This window comes from Nuphar pumila, chromosome 17 (assembly GCF_984573655.1).
Source record: "Nuphar pumila chromosome 17, dmNupPumi1.hap1.1, whole genome shotgun sequence".
In the NCBI taxonomy this organism is placed as follows: Eukaryota; Viridiplantae; Streptophyta; class Magnoliopsida; order Nymphaeales; family Nymphaeaceae; genus Nuphar; species Nuphar pumila.
This window is the reverse complement of record NC_143265.1, coordinates 59,228,410-59,249,010: the sequence shown is the minus strand read 5'-3', so window position 1 is coordinate 59,249,010 and position 20,601 is coordinate 59,228,410.

Here is a 20,601-nt window from a genome sequence, read left to right as displayed (position 1 = left end):
AAAAGAGAAAATATACTCCTGGACTTTTGAAAAATAGAAGAAGACTTCAAAACAAATATTTAGGGTTTTTTAGAAAATAATTCTGAAGAAATATGGAAGGAGAAATATATACCTAGATTTAGAGAAATACAAGGAAATCTTGAAAAGAATATCTAGGGTTTAAAAATTATTTTAAAGAAATAAAGAAAAAGAAATGTACACCTATATTTTGAGAAATATAGGGAAATCTTGAAAAAATATCCAGGTTTAAGAAAATTTATTCTGAAGAAGAGAGGGAGAAATATACACCTGGATCTTGAAAAATATAGGAAAGTCTTCAACAATGTCCAGGGTTTTAAAAATTATTCTAGAGAAATAGAGAAAGAGAAATACATATCGGGATTTGAGAAATAGAAGAATTTTTTTAAATAAATATCCAAGTTTTTGAAAAGGTGAAGTAAATGAGGATTTACAAGATAATATTCACAAAAGAAGCAAAACTATACAATCAATGATGCACAGAACAACATTCCCTAGAAGTTGACTCTAAATGCAATATTTGAAAAGGCTTGTAGGACCTTAATCCTAACTCTAAGGTTTTAATCATCTGATTTCAATCAAGATACTCCGATATACTCAAGCCGAAGCTCGAAGTATGTGGCATAAAAATAATTCTTTGGTTCTAACGCAATGGTTTCCCAACATCCTTGAGCACCTGCCGATATACTTTGGACTATGGCCCTTAGTACGTGGCAGGGGGTGTTAACCCAAATAAGTGGTCCAATTGTAAGACTCTTTTCCAAACTATGGTTTAGTGAGACAACTCAACAACGTGAAGACCGAGACAATATAGGTACAAATGTTTTTGAAAATATACTCAACATGCAAGAAATCAGATGACTCTAATGCAAAGTCCTAAAGAAATAGAATTTTGAAAATCATAGGAAGCACAAACTTGCATACATTGTTTACATTCAATCCCTAGATTGATGAGAGTTGTATTTCAGACCTAAGTCTAAGTGAGCATGAATAGATCTCTTTAATATGGTCCTACCAAACCATACTTAAGTTTTATATGCATAATGTCAGCTGGGTCAGAGTCTAGGCTCCTAAGGTTTGCATGAAAAATGAAGCTGACATTTGTAGAATGATGACTTAGACAAATCAAAGCAAGGCAAAGGCATAAATTCGACTGGTCGAAGATGAGTCCCATCTCAGTTGCCACTTCTGTGATCGTTGCAAAAATTTTCTCTTTCTTTCTTCTTCCTTTTTAGGAGAAAAAGAAAAGAAGAGAGAAACTCTTTTGCATGGTTCCACTTGACCTTTATTTGAAAAAGAATGTTTTGAAAAATTAACTCACCTTCATTTTTGAAAATTTTGCTGGAAAATGGAGAGACAGGATTCGCTCGTCGGTACGAGGTTTAACCGTTCCTAGCGCCTTTACCAGGGGTAATTGAACCAAGGATCAAATTAATGCCTTTTGCTCTGCCTAAATTTGTCTAAGTGATTATTCTAAAGTCCTAAATGCACATCGAATCATGCTTGTGCTTATGAAGAATGAAAAGATATATGCTTTTGAGAAATGCTTCAAAAATTTTGAGTTTTCCAAGTGATTTTGAAACAATTTTGAAAATATCCTTGAAGAAGTGGTTCAAAAATTGAACTTATTTTGAAAAATTAAAATTTGAATCTAAACTTGGAATTTGAAATGAATTTGAGATTTTGAAAAGAAAACTTGAAGTTCTGAAATTGATATCATAACTGAGACCAAAGATTTGAAATAGATTAAAATTTTGAAGAAGGAAGTTTTGAAATTGAAAGTGGAATTTGGAAAAGAATGAAATTGGAAAATAAAGTGAAGTCTTGAAAAAAAAATTTGGAAATAGGAGTTGAATTTGGAATTGATTTGAAATTGGAATTCGAAGTAGAATTTTAAAAAAATGGAAATTGAATAGAAATTCATACTAGAATTTTGAATTGATTTTGAAATTGAATTTTAACTTTGAACTTGGAAATGAATTTGAAAATTGAAATTGAATTTAGACTTTGAATTTAAAATTGAAATTGGATTTTGAAATTGAGAATAGAATCTGAATTCAAACCAAAAATATGAAATCAGAATGGAATTTGAAACTTGTTTTAGAAATTCAAAGTAAATATAAAAATTTGATTTGGAGTTTCGAAGTGAATTTCAAAACTTTGATTCAGAATTAAACTGAAAACTCAGAATTTGAATAAAATTTGAATATTTGAAAAAGAATTTGAATGAAATTTGGAATTTAAAATATGAATTTCAGAAATGAGAATTGAAAATTTGAATTTTGAAATAAGACTTAAAACTAAATGGAATTTGAGAATAAAAGATGAATTTGAATTTGTAAATAGAAGTTGAAATGATTTTAAATTTCAGAAATGAAAACTGTATTTGAAAATTTATTTAAAAGATCACTTGGAACTTGGAAAATAACTTGAAAATAATTTGAAACGGAATACAATTCTATCCTAAACGATGAATGCTTTAATTTTTTTTAAAGACTAGAATTTAAAAGCATATTTTATTCTTTAATAGAATTGAAATAAGATTAAATCATATTACATTCATGACTATGGTCATAAACATATTTACAATCAAATCTATATTTAAATTCTAATACAGAATAAAATAAATTTTATGCCTCTATAGGATTTAAAATGAAATTAACTTTTAATATATCCATGACTATGGCCACAAATATATCTCAAGATAATTTACATATTAAATTCTGATAAAGGAAAAAAAATATTTCAGAAAAATATGATGATTTTCAAAAGAGACCTAAATGGAGGTCAAATGTTATTCCATAAAAGATAAAAATCTTAAATATTGTTCATATTTTGACTATGGCCATAAATATGAATCATTTACTTAGACTTATTTACCTCTTATTAGAAAGGTGCATGTGTCATTCGTGTTTCACCAATGTGAATTTTTGAAATAAAATGAGATGATGCAAACAATCATGAGATCTATATGCTCATATATTCTATTCTAAACTGAAAAGATAACAATTGTCATTAACGTAGAATTATTACAATCTTGGATATTGAAATTCAAATTCCTTAAACTAGAAAAACAATCCAAGTCTTTCATGATTTCCTACAAAGAAATAAGTTAGCACAAGACAACAATGCAAAATATAACAGGAAATGTAAATGTTATATTGAAAACAAAAATGCCTATGATTATGCCTATTCTAATGAAGAATGCAAATGCAGCTATGTAAATATAGTACTTATGCTAAATGAAGAGTGCCTCTAAAAAAGGTATGTGCAATGCCTTGCATTGATGGAAAAATCTATATACCTTTGTCTAATGGTGATGCATAGGTTTATGAAGAAAAATACATATTAGAATGCATATTGGAATGCATATGTAATGCACTAGGCTAATGAGAAAATGTACATTGGAATGTATGTGTAATTGTTATCATCGCAAAATTTTAACTTTTGCAAATCAAACTGACCTTTGAAAAAGATTTTGAAAATAACTCACCTCCGTTTTTTAAAATGCGGGAAAATTCCGAAGAATGGGACTCGCCTGTCGGTACGAGGTTCAACCGTTCCTGCCACCTTTAACAGGGGTAATTGAACCAAGGATCAATCTTATGCTCTACTCTATTCAACTTGTCTAAATCATATTCTAATTTCTAAATGCACATAGAATCAGGCATGTGCTATGAATTTTCAGAAAATGCACATTTGAAAACATGATGTTTGCTTTGAATGATTGAAATATTCAGAAAATGTAAATCTTGGAAATGATATCACATGAGAAATCGTGAATTGGGATTTGAAATATACTTCTGAGAGAAATAAAAATCGATTTTGAGAAATCCTTGACATTTAGTGAAAATCGATTCTGAGAGACTTGGTTTCTCTGAATTCAAACTTGGAAATTGAAATTCTAACTTAGAAAATTTGAATTTGGAACTTGGGAAATACTTGAAATATCCTTTGAAATTCAATGTCTTTGGGAAAATCGATTTTGCTATAAGACTTAGGAGATTTTGAGAAAATGAACTTCTTTGAATTGAAATTTGAATTGGAATTGGCAAATGCATGAAATGAATGAATATGGATTTGAGGATTTGAGAAATACTTTTTGTATTTTTGAGAAATGCAGTGCATTTTTGAAGTTAGCCTAAGAGTGTAGGCTGAATGTGGCTAATGTGAAGATCATAAATCTAAGTATCATTCGTATTCTAACTATGGCCATAAATACAAATTCCACCAAGTTTATAAACTTCATAAAAGCTAGTGCATGTGCCATTCGTGTAGACCATGGTGAATTTGTAAAAATATGCATGAATCATCATCCATCACACATTAACATTATTAAAAAAAATATAAGCTATATGCAATGCAACCTAAGCTAAGCAGGAAATGTAAATTCTTATTCCAAAGTTTAATTACAAGTTACATCACTATTGAAATTTAAATACATGAAAAATAAAGTCTTCAATGTACCTGCAAAACTAGAAAACTTGTTAATGAATATATGTTGGCTTCTCTAGATTTATCCAACAATATCAGGAAATTGTTGGATTTTGCTAGATATAAGCCTTTTTGCCATGATTCCCTTAAATAAAAATGATAAAATATGAAATAAAATTGAATAAATATGAAAAAGAAAATATGAAATTTCGAAATTGGTGTCAAAATGACCAAAATACCCCTAATAACAAGACTATGGCCTTGAAATTAGGGTTTTTAGAAAGATATTTTGATAAAATGCAAGTTTTGAAGTTTAAATGAAATAAACTCAAACCAAATATGCTATGACATGATTAAAAATATGAAATTAGGGTTAGGGATTTCGAAATTTAGGTCAAATGACCAAATTACCCCCGATAGCAAGACTATGGCCTTGAAATCAGGGTTTTCTGAAATAGATTTTGGTAAAAACCTAGGTTTTATGCACTAAATGAAATCAAATGAGCATCAAATTAAACCTAAATCATCCTAACATGATTATGAACATGATTAAACCCTAAAAATATATGCTTATGCACGAAAATCCAATAATATCACAAATTTTGTGATTTTTGCAGTGTTTTTGGATCTTTCAGGAACCCGGTTTTGCAATTTGCTTAATTCAGCCATCAAATGGATTCCAAAATACATAAAAATTGGTACCTGCACTTGTTATAACCCTAATGTTGAATTGGAATTATAAAAATAATTTTTTGAAATTAAATTAATCCAAAAATTGCATTAAACCCTAACAATATGCTATTTTTGACCTAATTCACCAACCAGTTTCAATCCAAGACCTGAATCAGGGGTCAAATCTATATGGAAATTTATGAAATTTTACAGAGACTAACTAGAAAGAAAAAAAGAGATTTCCCAATTTACAGATCGGAAAAATCATCTCCGGTTAGGGAGAAACCCTTCCGGCAATCTGAGCTAAAATATATCACTCTTAACAGGGATTAAAACGGCTATTCCAGATTGAAAATACAGACATAAATAGCAATTCTAAACAAAAATTCTATGAAATTTTAGTGGTGAATGGTAGACAGAAAAATAACAATACTCACTTTTTACAGATCATGAATCGGATCTGTGGTTTGGGATTTATGACTAACACAAGTCTGATTAGGGTTTTGGTAAACCCTAACGAGTTTTAAATTTAAAAACAGATTCCCTAAAAAAGAAAAACTACTAAACAGTGATAAAAAAATCCGAAAATTTCACAGAAGACATAGCTACTCAATGTGAATCCATAGCACTTTACAGATCTAAAATCGAATATAAGATGAGAGAAATATCATCACAGCAAGTTACCTTCTTGATTTTAACCACGATTTTAAAGCTTTAAAAACCCGATTTGATGTCTGATTTTTTTGACAGGGTTCCCGAGATTCAAAACCTCTGATTTTTCTACAGTAACTCAATAACTCATGCATGCACCACATATAAAAAAATCAGAACTAAACAATGATAACTTCAATCCGAAATAACATTATCTTTACTGTTCTAAACCTAAAACACACAGAAATTTAAGAAACTTGACAAACCATGCATTAACTAATGTAAATAAATAAAATAAACCATAAAACAGTAAATAAAAATTATTTTTATGCTGTAGAACGTAAAACAAACATGAATAAACTATGAAAATAAATTAAAAACAGAGAATCAATGGCTGGAATTTGATATCACCTTTAAAACATAGATTTAACCCATTAAAAAGGGTAAATCATATATTTTATTGGTTAATAATGCAAAGAATCATATTAAAATCAATTCTAATGGATTAAAATCTCTGTAAATCACCCAAAACAGGGTTGGATCACCTTCTTGGATTGTTCTTGCTGATTCTTGATGGTTCTTGAGGTTGAATCCATGGTTTAATCCATGAAGATGATGGTACCAATGGCTAAATCATGTTTAAAACAATGAAAAACATTAAATAAAAACTAAAAATTAGAGAAAATAGTTACCTTGAGGTTGCTGCAATGGAGGAAGGTGGAGGTTCTGGAGAGGAGAGAGAGGCCACGAAAATTTGAGAGAAAAGAGCCCTCCTTTTGGCCCCCCTTAGGTCCCTTTTTATAGTTTTTCAAAAAGTCACTTAATTAGGGTTAATTAAGAGGTTTTTCATTTTTTAGGATTCTTTCTAATAAATCCACTAAAGGCAACGATTTTTTGTGGTTTTCTAACCTAGGTGGGACTCTAATTAATCCCTAATTAGCCCCTAACTAAACCTAGAAAACCCCCAAATGTGATGCCACTTGGCATCTTTCACATTTGGGTTTTTAAAACACCTTTAAAAACATTTAAAAACACTAGTTTTAAAAACTAATTTTCAAAATGAGTTTTCAAAATGGTTTTGACTCTTCTAAACCTCTAACACTAACCAAGACATCAACTAACCCTAGTCTAGCCCTGACTTACTCGAATATGGCGCCACCCCGAGTGGGCCCTACTTGAGTTTTTCAAAAAGTGATTTTAAAACTTGAAATTGAAGGAGTTTTCAAAAGATTTTCAAAAGTAAACTTAAAATTAGGATTTTTGAAATGGCATAAGGTCCTAACTGAGTTAGAATTCCTCTGGATATGGTGCCAACTGAGTGGGCCCACATCGAATTTTGAACATTTTTGAAATAAACACTGAAAATGGCTTTAAAAAAGGGTTAAAATTGACATTTGAAATTCAAGATTTTTAGAAAATAGGGTCTCATGCGAACTGGAACTCCGGGTTAGAGTCCTGAACTCTTAGGACTCTGAAATTTTAAATTTTAACATCCAAATGAAAGAATTTTCAAAAGATTTTATCAAGAAATGATGAAATAAGTCAGAAAACACAATCAGGGTTAGATTCCTAACTCGACCGAACTCTAAAATAGAATCCTGAACTAACTGGACTCTGTAAAATGACCTAAATTTTGAAAGCAAACGGAAAAGATTGAAAATGGAAGTAAAACAGACTTAAAAACAGACTCCTGACTGGATTAGGACTCTAAGACAGAGTCCTAATCGGACTGAAACTTTCAAAAATTTGAGAAATTTAATGAATAGAGGAATTCAGAAGCGACACCACCACAATGGGTCTCATCTGTGAATTGAAATCGATTAAAATTTGAATTTGAAATGAATCCAGATTGTTTCCTTGAGAAAATATTTCGAAATATAAAGTCCTGGGGTTGGAAAATGACAGAGTATTGAATAAAAACCCAGGTTTTGAAATTGATTTTGAAATAAAGCTTTAAAATTCAAATCTGGATTGAATGTTTTAAAAACAGGAGTGTTGGATCTCGAAAATGAGATGGGATGACATGCAATGCTATGTAATGCAATGAGATGTGATGAAATAAAATGCAGAATACATGCAATGATATGCAATAATCTGTGATGACCTATGAAATGGACAAACACTGGATGAGGGTGAAAATTTGGGGTGTTTACAGATGCCCCTCTTTGCTGCTAAGCCGGTTGAAAGCCGAGCTTAGTGGCAAAGAAAACACACCAAATTTGGACTATAAAAATGCCCCAGTTAGATGAATCTGACTGGGTATGAAAGAATTAGTTCAAATGATGATGATAGATATGAAATGAGGAGAAAATTTTATTTCAAAAAGAAGTGAGATTCAGGTTTTGCCCTTAACCTGGATGGGACAGAAAATACCTCGTATGGAACGAAGCTCAGGCTTAATCCTTAACCTGAAAGGGGACGATACCTCGTGGAAAAATGAGGCTCAGGCTTAACCCTTAACCTGAAAGGGGACGATATCTCATGGAAAAACGAGGCTCAGGCTTAACCCTTAACCTGAAAGGGGACGATACCTCGTGGAAAAACGAGGCTCAGGCTTAACCCTTAACCTTAAAGGGGACGATACCTCGTGGAAAAACGAGGCTCAGGCTTAACCCTTAACCTGAAAGGGGACGATATACGGAGTCCTCGAATGAAGAAACCATGATGGGACCTTCGAATTCTGCACAATAAATCCGAGAGGGGTTTGCAAAAGGAAGAAAGGGGGTTCCCTAAAGCTTGAAAAGGGATTGATCTTGGACGTCTCATTGCTAAGACTGAATGGCTTTTAAGACAGATGACCTTTTGCGGAAAATTCAGGTTTAACCCTCAACCTGAACGGGAACTGTCTATGGTGGGACAGTGGGGAGCACAGGGAAGTGTGCGAATCTGAGAGCCCAGGCACTCAGATCAAAACAATAAGGGAAGGATCTTGGACAACTCCCATCATCCGATCCTAAAAGGGATAACAACAACGCCTGGATACATCAAAATAAACATCAAGTTCTCACTTCATGTCAGGATAATTTAAAAAGATTGCCAATAAGATAAAAAAATTTGTAGTTAATTCAAGAATGATAAGCACATATATATATGAAAAATATTTCCTCTTTTCTACCTGAAGTATTACCTCCGACTGGGCTTAACTCCGTAGAATCAAGATTCGAATTCAAATTACTTGCAATTGACTTTCCTTCAAGGAGGCTATCAATTTCATTGATATGGACGGAAAAGAATGTATTCTTGATATTGCGAGAGCTATTAGCGAAAGGATATTGATAAAAGAATTTCACAAAATTAAAGAAGATTCTTGATAGATTCGGCAGTCTGATATCCTGGGATTCTTTTCTCATGATGATCTTTCTGCACTCTTTTTTGACAGAATTGGAGCTCTCTTGGATTTTTTGGGAATTACATTATCCTTCATTTTGGAGATGTTCTGGCTTTTCTCTCTTTATTTTTTTTGGAAGGGTACGTCACAAACTCCTTCATCTTAGAGATGTTCCGATCCTTCTTCTCTCTCAGGGATTATATTGACGTTTATTAGCTCATTGGTTGGGAATCTCTTGATGATAGCAGAAATTAAATATCTTTTAGGGTTTGTCGGTAGGCTCATCACACTCGCCTTCATCTCGACGGTGATCTGAACTTTCCCTGGAAGGATCTGTCACAAACTCCGTCATCTTGGAGATGATCCAAATCTTCTTTAGCCCCGGGGGTCGACTCGTCTAATTCGCCTTCATCTTGACGACAGTTGAGAGATCCCTTTTGCAGATATTTAATTGCAGCTTAGGTGATTGAGGAGATATGGAGATTGAGTGGATTTTTCTGTATCACCCAGGATATTTTGACTGCTTATTTTCCAAGAATGGTCTTTAAAAATATGCCATTGACTGCGATCAATATCAATCACTTCTGGCTTTGCAACAACATTGAATTTTCTTTGCTGGTCATATCGCGGATTTATTCTTCATCCTTTTGGTTGGCCAATAGAAAGATTTTGAATTTTGAATCTTTTTTCACAAAAGCTTTGTCCTTTCGGAAGTAATACTAAAGGTATTCTGAGGTACAATTTTATGCAGTAAAGATTTTGAGATCGACAACTATTTTTCATGACAAATTGGCAAAATATTCCTGAAATCCTTGGTGAAAGAAATCACTTGAGATCTAAATGACACATCCGTGGCTAGATTCTCCTCTCCTTTCCCCAAAGGAGAGACTCAGAAATTGGAAATAGGATATTGGATGACCTGAAGATCAAAATTGTGATTTGGTCTACTGGAAGCGACATGGGTTCTGTAGGGATTCATCCTAAGAATGACATTGGTTCAATTGAGAATGACATTGGTTCACTGGGAACAACATGAGTTCGATAGGTATTCAGCCTAAGAACGACATTGGTTCAATTAAGAACGACATTGGTTCACTGGGAACGACATGGGTTCAATAGGGATTCAGCCTAAGAACGACATTGGTTCAATTGAGAACGGCATTGGTTCACTGGGAATGACATGGGTTCAATAGGGATTCAGCCTAAGAACGACATTGATTCAATTGAGAACGACATTGGTTCACTGGGAACAACATGGGTTCAATAGGGATTCAGCCTAAGAACGACATTGGTTCAATTGAGAACGACATTGGTTCACTGGGAACGACATGGGTTCAATAGGGATTCAGCCTAAGAACGACATTAGTTCAATTGAGAACGACATTGGTTCACTGGGAACGACATGGGTTCAATAGGGATTCAGCCTAAGAACGACATTGGTTCAATTGAGAACGGCATTGGTTCACTGGGAATGACATGGGTTCAATAGGGATTCAGCCTAAGAACGACATTGGTTCAATTGAGAACGACATTGGTTCACTGGGAACAACATGGGTTCAATAGGGATTCAGCCTAAGAACGACATTGGTTCAATTGAGAATGACATTGGTTCACTGGGAACGACATGGGTTCAATAGGGATTCAGCCTAAGAACGACATTAGTTCAATTGAGAACGACATTGGTTCACTGGGAACGACATGGGTTCAATAGGGATTCAGCCTAAGAACGACATTGGTTCAATTGAGAACGACATTGGTTCACTGGGAACAACATGGGTTCAATAGGGATTCAGCCTAAGAACGACATTGGTTCAATTGAGAACGGCATTGGTTCACTGGGAACGACATGGGTTCCATAGGGATTTAGCCTAAGAACGACATTGGTTCAATTGAGAACGACATTGGTTCACTGGGAACGACATGGGTTCAATAGGGATTCAGCCTAAGAACGACATTGGTTCAATTTAGAACGACATTGGTTCACTGGGAACGACATGGGTTCAATAGGGATTCAGCCTAAGAACGTGGATCAGGAGGACTTCAACCTACAAATCATATATCTAAAAAATACCAATCCAAAAGGAGTTCGACCTAAGGACTGTAAAGAATATTGGATCAGGAGGACTTCAACCTACAGATCGAAATTTTTGAGAACGAGATTGGTTCGAAAGGGGTTCAACCTATGAGCCGTATTGGTTTGACAGGCGTTCAACCTACAAATCACATTGACTCTGCAGGGGTTCGACCTACGAACTATCAATTCCATAGGGATTTAACCTAAGGATCACAATTTAAGAAGGAAGTGTTCAACTTATGGGTTTTGAATTTGGAAAATAAAAATTCTTGGTTCATGATTTGAATAGACCATCATAGTTAGCTTTTCAAAGCCTATTTTCAGGATTAACCCCTTCTCCTAAGCGAGGAAGCTTGATGCAAATGCAGATGAATGCGAATGAATGCCTGCAAATGCAAATGAATGCAAATGTATGTAAAATGATATAAATGGGTGCACATGCGTGCAAAATGAGAGATTTGTTTGATCCTGCCTGCATACAGGATGTTTTGAAGACAATTTCCAAAGTAATGCCTCAGTGTAATGGGGGAATAAGAAAGGATAAGTAATTGATATTTGATGAGAATTCTCTGAGGATAACGAGGTAAAACTGACAATGAGCTTCTTGGTTGATCAGAGAGGCACTTTGAAAAAGGTTACCCCTTATAAGAAGACATTTAAACATTTGCAAATGAAGAATATAAAAGATGACACCAGGCCATAAGGAAGATTGACAAATTTATTAATGCATTGAAGAAGGAAATAACAAATTGATAGAAGAACTGAGACTACATTGTTGCTTCAAAATGACAAAATGATGAAAGTGACATAGTCTCAACATTATCAATTTTTAGAAAACTTGCTCAGGATGGTCGACTGGTATTTTCCTCATCTTCAATAAGGATATTCTTGTCGATGCAATCTTGAATGATATTTTTCAGGACGAAACAATTCTCAGTGTCATGCCCTACTGCCCGATGAAATTTGCAAAATCTTTCTTTGAATCTACCCATGATTGTTGCGGGATCAGCTGCTTTAGGTAAACAGATCATATCTTTTGCAAGCATGTATTCCAGAACACTCTCTAGTGTTTGGTCCAGAGGGGTGAACTTTCGATCCGTACTCCAATCCTTGCGCTTTGGCTTTTCTTGATCTTTCTCTTTATGCTGAGGACTAGATTGAAGAGGCCTATCATTGTTGGAGAACTTTCCTTTTTGGCCCTTGGATCCCTCTGAATAGTGATCATGATTTTTCTTGTTGCTTTTGCTATCATTGGCAGAAAGAGTGAAGTGAGCCTTCTTCTTCTGCTCACTCTGATTGTTACCTTGTGTAAAGATGAAGCCTTCATAAACTCCATTTTCCATGCTTAGCTCGAGCCACTCGGCTCGTTCTGTCAGTTCGATGAAGGTTTTTGACGGTGCCGTGGAAATGAGACCTTTCAAGGGTTGTGAAAAATTATTCAAGATTAGTGACAATGCATGCCCTTCTGATATCGGGTCTCTCATCTTATTGCAAGCTGACCTCCATCGGTGGATAAAATCTCGGGCCTTCTCGCTTTCTTTCTGCTTGAGGCCGCAAAGATGACTGAGAGTCGGGAGTGCTTCAGCATTGAATAGAAAGCGCTCAATAAATAAATTGACCACTTTATCGAACTCTTTCAGCTCTATCGGGTTGATATGCTCTGAATACCACTTTGCCGCAATACCCTCCAAGCTGCGAGGGAAGCAGAGAAATAAGGCACGATTGTTCCTCTTGAACCTGGAACATTCTGCGAAGAATAGGGCGAGATGTGCTTTTGGGTCACCCGAACCATCAAACTTGATAAATTTCTTGGGGAGATTATCAAGATCATCATCCCCATCCAGTCCATCATAGAAGTCTTCACTTGTAAAGACTCTTTTGCCCTTGTCACGAGTTTGAAGATCCTTAACTATTTTCATCACATCTTTGAGTTGTGACTGCGTAGGGTCGTCAACAGACTGATTCTTGGATTTGTAGGCCGACCCCTGCCACTGAGTCGACCTTTTGAATTCTTGCTTGTTTTCATACTCTTTGTCAGTATCATCTGCTGATTCTGACTCATCAGACATCTCCTCATGACGATTCTGCCTTTTATTGATCTTCACATTCTTGACGACATGACCCTTATCTTTCTGTTTAGTCTGAGTCTGTTCAGCACTGGCTTCAGCTTGTTCTGCCAGCATCTTGGTCATCATCTTTTTGAACATGACGTACATTTGGGGATCGATGCCATCATCCACCTGCTGACCCTGACTCTGGATTGATCGAGGTGAGTCCATCTCTTCTTCTGAAGCTACTGAGTACGCGACGCCTTCAACTGATGCGGCTTTCTTTCTGGATCTTGTATCAACCATCGGGTATCGCAAATGTTCTCTTGAATATTACTGATGCTCTCTGCAGAGCAGAACTGATGGTTAGGTTTCTGAAGGAAATTTGGTTTGGAGGAAAATATTTGTTGAGAATTTTGGTAGACAATTGAAATAATATCCCATTACTATGGATTGAGTCGTCGCTGGGATTACGACAATTGCATTGCTATTCTTTGCAAGATAAACAACTGAAAATATGCCTTGTTACCTAGGCGAGGTCGTCAAACCAATGTAAAATAAAGGAATTTTTATAGAGAGGAAAAACATGATTTTATCAATAATACACTTGACAGAGGGGGAGGGGGACAAACAATTTTCCACCACTCTACCAAATCAGAAGACACACGAGGACCAGGAAAAATAGTAAGACTGACAAAGGAATCCCAGCCATGTCTGGCAGAATGGTATGCTCCGGACCACTGATCTGATGCGAGATCGAATTCTGGCAGAACCCCCGCTAGTGGACGAATCTCTACGCGCTTCTGCCTCTGAGAGAACTGCCTGACACACCGCTCGGGATGATAGTATGCGCAGAAGAACGGGCCAAGTAGTCTGAATCGCTTGCCATAAGTATAAGTGTATCTGAGAGGTGATTCCTGACGATCAAAGTAGTCCCATACGACTTCTTCCTCCTGAAGGTTGTCGATCAAGAACCGGTATCGCGCAACTGGAAGAAGCTTTTCACCATTGTATCTGAAGAAACTGGCTCGGACTGGCACATGCCGGAGGAACCAAGACTGCAAGGCATAGGTGCACCCTTTGACTAGAATGGATTCTCCGAGTGTGAAACGGGTCAACCCTCGGTATAGGAAAGCGAGTGCGGCCATGGCTATCGAGAGGCGGCTGGTCTGTTGTAAACACCCCGAATTTTCCTCATCCATTCTCAAACAACCCTCCTCGTGTAGTGCCAACCCTGTTAGGTCAGTGTACGAGTCAAACCCCGAGTCAGTTTCAGAAAATCACCATTTTACCCATTTCATTAGGAAAATTACCATTTTACCCCTAGGTCATCCCGGACCCCAGTCAGTCGGAGTCAACCAAGCTCATTGGTCAGTTCAAGACAGTTAGAATATCAGTCATCTCAAGCACATCTGAGCTCATAATGAATAAACCATTTTCATTTCTGACCATTCCTGCCAAAATGGGATCATTTCTTCAGAAATGAGCTCATTTCTCACTCAAATCCAAGCCAATTGTCTCCAAGTCAGTCATTTACAGTCAGTCATGTTCCCCAGAGTCTAACTTGAGCTCACCAGGAGTTCAAGCGCTCCAGTTTCAGTTCAAAACCATTTCCAAGTGTCCAGGAGCCCATTTTAGTCTGTTTCAGCTCTTTCAGCTGAAACTGAGCCGAGTTTAGTCAGTTGAGCCAGTATTTGAGCCTCGATTTTAGTTCATCTCAGTATTACTGACCTTTGTTTCTGCTCAAACCCAGTTCAGGTTCGTAATTCACTTCATTCCAATGATCATTCCATACCATTTCTCTAAAAATGATGGCTTTTCTTGAAAATTCAGTCGGAAAGGTCAGATGAGTCAGTGCCTAGTCAGTTCATTTGAGTTCTGAAACTCTAAAACCCAGCTCAATCCAGTTCATTTCAGTTTAATCCAGCTCAAACCCTAATTTCCAGTGTCACTCTAGCTTGGCAGAGCTCGAAAATCATTTCTTTAACCATTTTTTGCAAATTTTGTCAATTTTAACACTTTTTGAACTGATACAAGTGTCAATCGGGGCCTGACATCCAAAATTCTTTATTCAAGGTTAGCATTTCGCATAGCATTTCATGTCATTTCTCATAATTTCATATCATTTCTTAGCATTTCATAACATTTCATCATATTTCATTCCATTTTCGATGTCCAGAACTCCAGTTTTATAAATTTCAATCCAGATTGAGTTTTAAAAACTTTTTAGAAATCAATTTCAAACCCCGGGTTTCCAAAATTGACATTTTTACCCCTGGGAGTCTAAATTTGGAAATATTTTCTCAAGAACAATAATCTGGATTTATTTCAAACTCAAAATTTTCAAATTCTACACTCGATTTGCTTTGCAACGAGCTATTAAACTTCAAAATCTAAGCTCGTTTCAAAAACTGCCAAAAATAGTTCATTTCGTTTGGAAATATTTTCTCGAGAAAAATAATCTGGATTTCTTTCAAAATCAAATTTTCAAATTCTACACTGGATTTGCTTCGCAACGGGGTATTGAACTTCAAAATCCGAGCTCGTTTCAAAAACAACCAAAAATAGCTCGTTTCATCTGGAAAGTTTCTGAAAAGACTATTTTACCCCTTTAATCGTCAAAATGAATTTCAAAAGTGGAATTTGGACCCACTCTGAGATGGCCCATCCATTTGCATTTTCTGTTTTAATTTATAAAAAAAGAAAAAAAAATTACCTTTTTCTTTATTTTTTTTGTTTGTTTTATTTTTTTTATTATTTTATTTTCCTAAGGTGGGACCCACAAGGGGGTCGACCACCCTAGCCCTCAATCCAGCCCATTTCCTTTCTTTCTTCCTCCATTTTCTTTTTTATTTTTATTTTTATTTTTATTTTTTTACTTTCCTTTTTTCTTTCTTTTCTTTCTTTTCTTTCTTTCTTCTTTCTTTTTCTTTCTTTCTTTCCTCCTTTCTTTCCTCTCCCAGCCACTCACGTATACCCTATCCAGCCCCTTCTCTTCCTCTTTCCCTCTCCTTTTCCTCCCTTTCTTTCCTTTTCTTTCTCCCCTCTTCTTTCCTTTTCCTTTTCCTTCTTCCCTTCCTTACTCTTTTCTTCCTCCAAAGCCATACGGCTGTAGCCTTGGGCATTACACAGCCTTCTTCATTAATCAATGGTAACTTAGGGAAAGATATCATCTTTCTTAAGTTACCAATCAAAAACAAAAGGAAAAAAAAGAACGGCTGGCCTCCCAAGCTCAATTCACGTCTCTCTCTCTCTCCCTTGAACTCTCTCTTTCTCACCCCTTGGCTGCAGCTTCCAGCCATTGAAACAACACCCTTGCAGCCCTCAGCAGCACCAACTAGAAGCCACCACGCACAGCACCATTACAACCATCGATCACAGCATCTGCAGCCTTCTCCATTTGCTGCAGCAAGACCCCAAGCTATCCTTGGCTGCAACTCCCAGCCATTGAAGCCACCTCCAGAGCTCCTTTCTCCAGCCAACAGCCGGCCTCCACTTTGAAGCACCATCAACGTCTTCACCTCCATTACAGCCACCTTCCACAGCAGCAGTTGGGCCTCCATCACAGCCACCTTCCACAACCGCAGTTGGGCCACCTTCCACAACAACAGCTAGGCCTCCAACAGCAGCCCTTCATTGCAGCCATCTTCAAACTTCTCAAAGGCAGCAGCCACCAAAGGGGAGCTCTTTGCAGCCACAGCCACACCTTCATCCTTGGCAGCACCACAGGGACACCTCCACAGCAGCATAGCCATCTCCAGCAAGCCTCCTTCACACCCTTGCTACCAGCCACAACAAACTTCAAGTGCAGCCACTACCTTCATCACACGTTCCAGCTGGCACCTCCTTCTTGACTTCCAGCCATCCTCACCTTGGTGCCTTTGACGCCCCAACTTCCTCAACCTTGGATCATCTCCACCACATCCGCTTTCCTTCAGCCAATCCCAGCAAACCCAAGGTAAGAGCTTCATCTTTTTACTTTTTTATTTTCCTTACTTTCTTGCTTAAGGCTACATGGAGTATGGGATCCCTCCGATGAATGGATCGGATCCCCTATCACCATAGCCAAAATTGAGTTTAGATTATACCCCCTGATTATTTTTGTTTTATCATTGAATTCATGTAAATTTCGTATTATAGGCCTCATATTTAGATTATTTTAATGCTTTATAGGTATTTTGATTAGTTTCTTTAATATTTGCTTATTAGTTTATAGGTTTTGATTTTAAGCGTCAGTCCAGCCTTCGTTTCATGTTTAATTGTTCATCTATAAATTTCAAAAATTTTATGATAGATGTATGGGTTAATCATTCATTTTTCTGCAAAAATTCGGATCGATTTGAGTTTAATAACTCTATCTAATAAATCCAAAGTCCAGATCAGGTTTTAAACCCTCTGGAAATTTCAGATTCCCATTTAGCAGGGTTGTCGACCCAAGATCGCCTCCATGGATGATTCAATTTTCCCTAAAAAAATCATAGTGGATTCATCATTGAATATACTGATTATCTGGAAATTTTTAAGTTTTTCCAGTTTGTTTTACTCTCTGTAAAAAATCGGATTTCCCAGACCTCTGGGAAAATCTCGATTTTCTTTTGTCAGGGTATAGACAGACCCTAATGCATCAAGTCCTCCCAATCCGTAGCCTGTCTGCAAAACCTCTCAACATAAAAGTTGTTCCTAACATAATTTCCTATCATTCCCCAAAATTTGGGAATTTTTGGATCTGTTTCATTATTTTTCCCGGATTTTCTCTTTCTGTCTAACAGATTCCAATGTCCAGAAATTCCAGAGATTTAGGTCTCTGATAACAGTGTGTCTTTTTCCAAACCATAATCCGAATCCCAAGGGTGTCAAACAATAAAATCTTTATCTGTTTGTCAGGGACATTTTCTCACAATTTCAACCTTTTTCACATCTGTTTGCTATTTTTCCCACATTTTCTCCCGAAACCTGTCTGTTTCCCTTAAATCCTAGAATCGCCGGATTCCGATCCGACTTGCCGGAGTGGCACAGCTCCGACCATAGGTCAAAACCAGAAAGTGTAAAAATAAAAAATCCTTGAATTACTGTCTTATGTCACCCCATGAAATTTGGGGATTTTTTATGGAAATTGGATATCCTAAATCCCCTTTAGAATCAACATTTTAGGCAAAAATCACAAAATTTAGGGTTTTTATTTGAATTTCCATATTTAAAAATACAAAAAAATTATATTTTAGAGATCAATTATGTTTCTATGGTTATTTTAGTTGTCCATGCCAAATTTGGTTTAATTCCAAGTTCATTTGCTCCATGTGTTAGTTTATCTTTAAATTCAGAAGCGAAAATCAAGTTAAATTCGATATTTTATGATATTTTCGCCATGTTAGGGTTTTTATCATGTACATAAGCATGTAGAATCATATTAAGGTTAATTTTAATCTCATTTGCATTTCATATTTTTCAATTTTGCAAAATTTATTTCAGAAAACCCTGGTTTCAAGGCCATAGTCTTGTTATCAGGGGTATTTTGGTCATTTTGACCTAAATTTCGAAATTTCAATTTCTAATTCTCCAAAATTTCATGCATATCATCATATTTTATCATATTATGTTTGATTTATTTCATTTGATTTTCAAAATTCCAAAATTTACAATAATTCTTTCAGAAAACCCTGATTTCAAGGTCATCAGGGGTATTTTGGTCATTTTGACCCCAATTTCGAATTTTCAAGTTTTTTTTCGAAATTTTATCAATATTTATCATGTTTATATCAAAGGGGGTATGAATTTGGGTTTATATCTGAATAATATCCGATAATTTCCCATATTTTCGGATAAATTCAGAAAAACCTACATTTTTGTGCTAACCTTGTTTTCTAGTTTTGCAGGAACATTCAAGAAGAAGACTTAGTTATTTCATTTATTTATCTTATTCAATTCAATGTAAAAAGCAATGTAATATTTGGAATAAGAGTTACATTTTCTGCTTAGAATAGGATTGCATTGCATATAGTTTAATTTATGCAAATTTCAATATTTGATGTATGATTCATGTGCATTTATTTCAAATCCACTATGGTTTACACGAATGGCACGTGCACAAGCTCTTATGGAGTTTATAAACTCGGTGGGATTCGTATTTATGGCCATAGTCAGAATACGAAGAAAACCAAGATTTATGATCTTTATATCAGCCACATTCAGCCTACACTCTTAGGCTAACTTCAAAAATGCACTGCATTTCTCAAAGTTTCAAAAGAATTTCCCAATTCCTCAATGAAATTCCCTTTTCAAATTCATATTCATTCATTCATATCATTCAAATTGCATTATTTTCAAACTCATTTTCCAATTTCAATTTCAGAAAATTCAATTTTCTCAAGAATTTCCAAGTCTTTCTCAGGATCTGATTTTCTCAAAATCCTAAGTTTTCAAATGACATTTCAAAGCATTTCCCAAGTTCAAATCAAGATTTTCCTATGTTTTCAAATTCTTAAATTTCAAAATCCCAAGTTTTCAGAAATCGATTTTCTCATATTTTCCAGTTTTCCTGAGAATTCATTTTCCATTTCAAAAGTCATTTTCCAATAAATTTCTTAGATTTTCTCAAGATTCTCAAATCCATTTTCTTATAAAAGCAATTCCAAGTTTCCAATCTCAAAACCAATTTTCTCAGATTTTCAAGTTTTCCTGAGAAATCACTTTTCAATGCAAATTTCTGATTTCCAATGAAATTCAATGATTTTCCCAAAAACTCCAATTTCAAGCACTTTTCCAATCATTTTCCAAATGCATTTCAATTTTCCAAAGCAAACATCATAGTTTCTCAAACTTGCATTTTTTAAAAATTTCATAGCACAAGCCTGATTCTTTGTGCATTCTAGTAAAAATAGAGCATAATTTAGCTATTTGAGTCAAATTAAAGCACGTAATTGATCCTTGGTTCAATTACCCCTGGTAAAGGCGCCAGGAACGGTTGAACCTCGTACCGACAGGCGGATCCCATTCCACGGAATTTTCCCGCAAATTTTAAAAACGGAGGCGAGTAAATTTTCAAAATTTTGGTCGAGTTTGACTCGCAAAATTCGTTTCTTTCTCGCAAGGGAGGGGAAAAATTTTGCGATGATAACAGGTTTGGCGACCGAGATGGGAACTGTCTTCGCCTGATCAATTATGTGATTTAACTTAGCTCAATTATCAAAATTATGTTTTATGGAATGTCAGCTTTAATTTCTGATATCATGTGAACCTAGGAGCCTAGACTTGAACCCAGCTGACATGGATTGCATGTAGACTAGGCATGGTTTGGTAGGACCATATTGAGGAGAATTATGCATGCTCACTTAGACTTAGGTCTGAAATACAACACTCCTCAATCTAGGACTTGTATG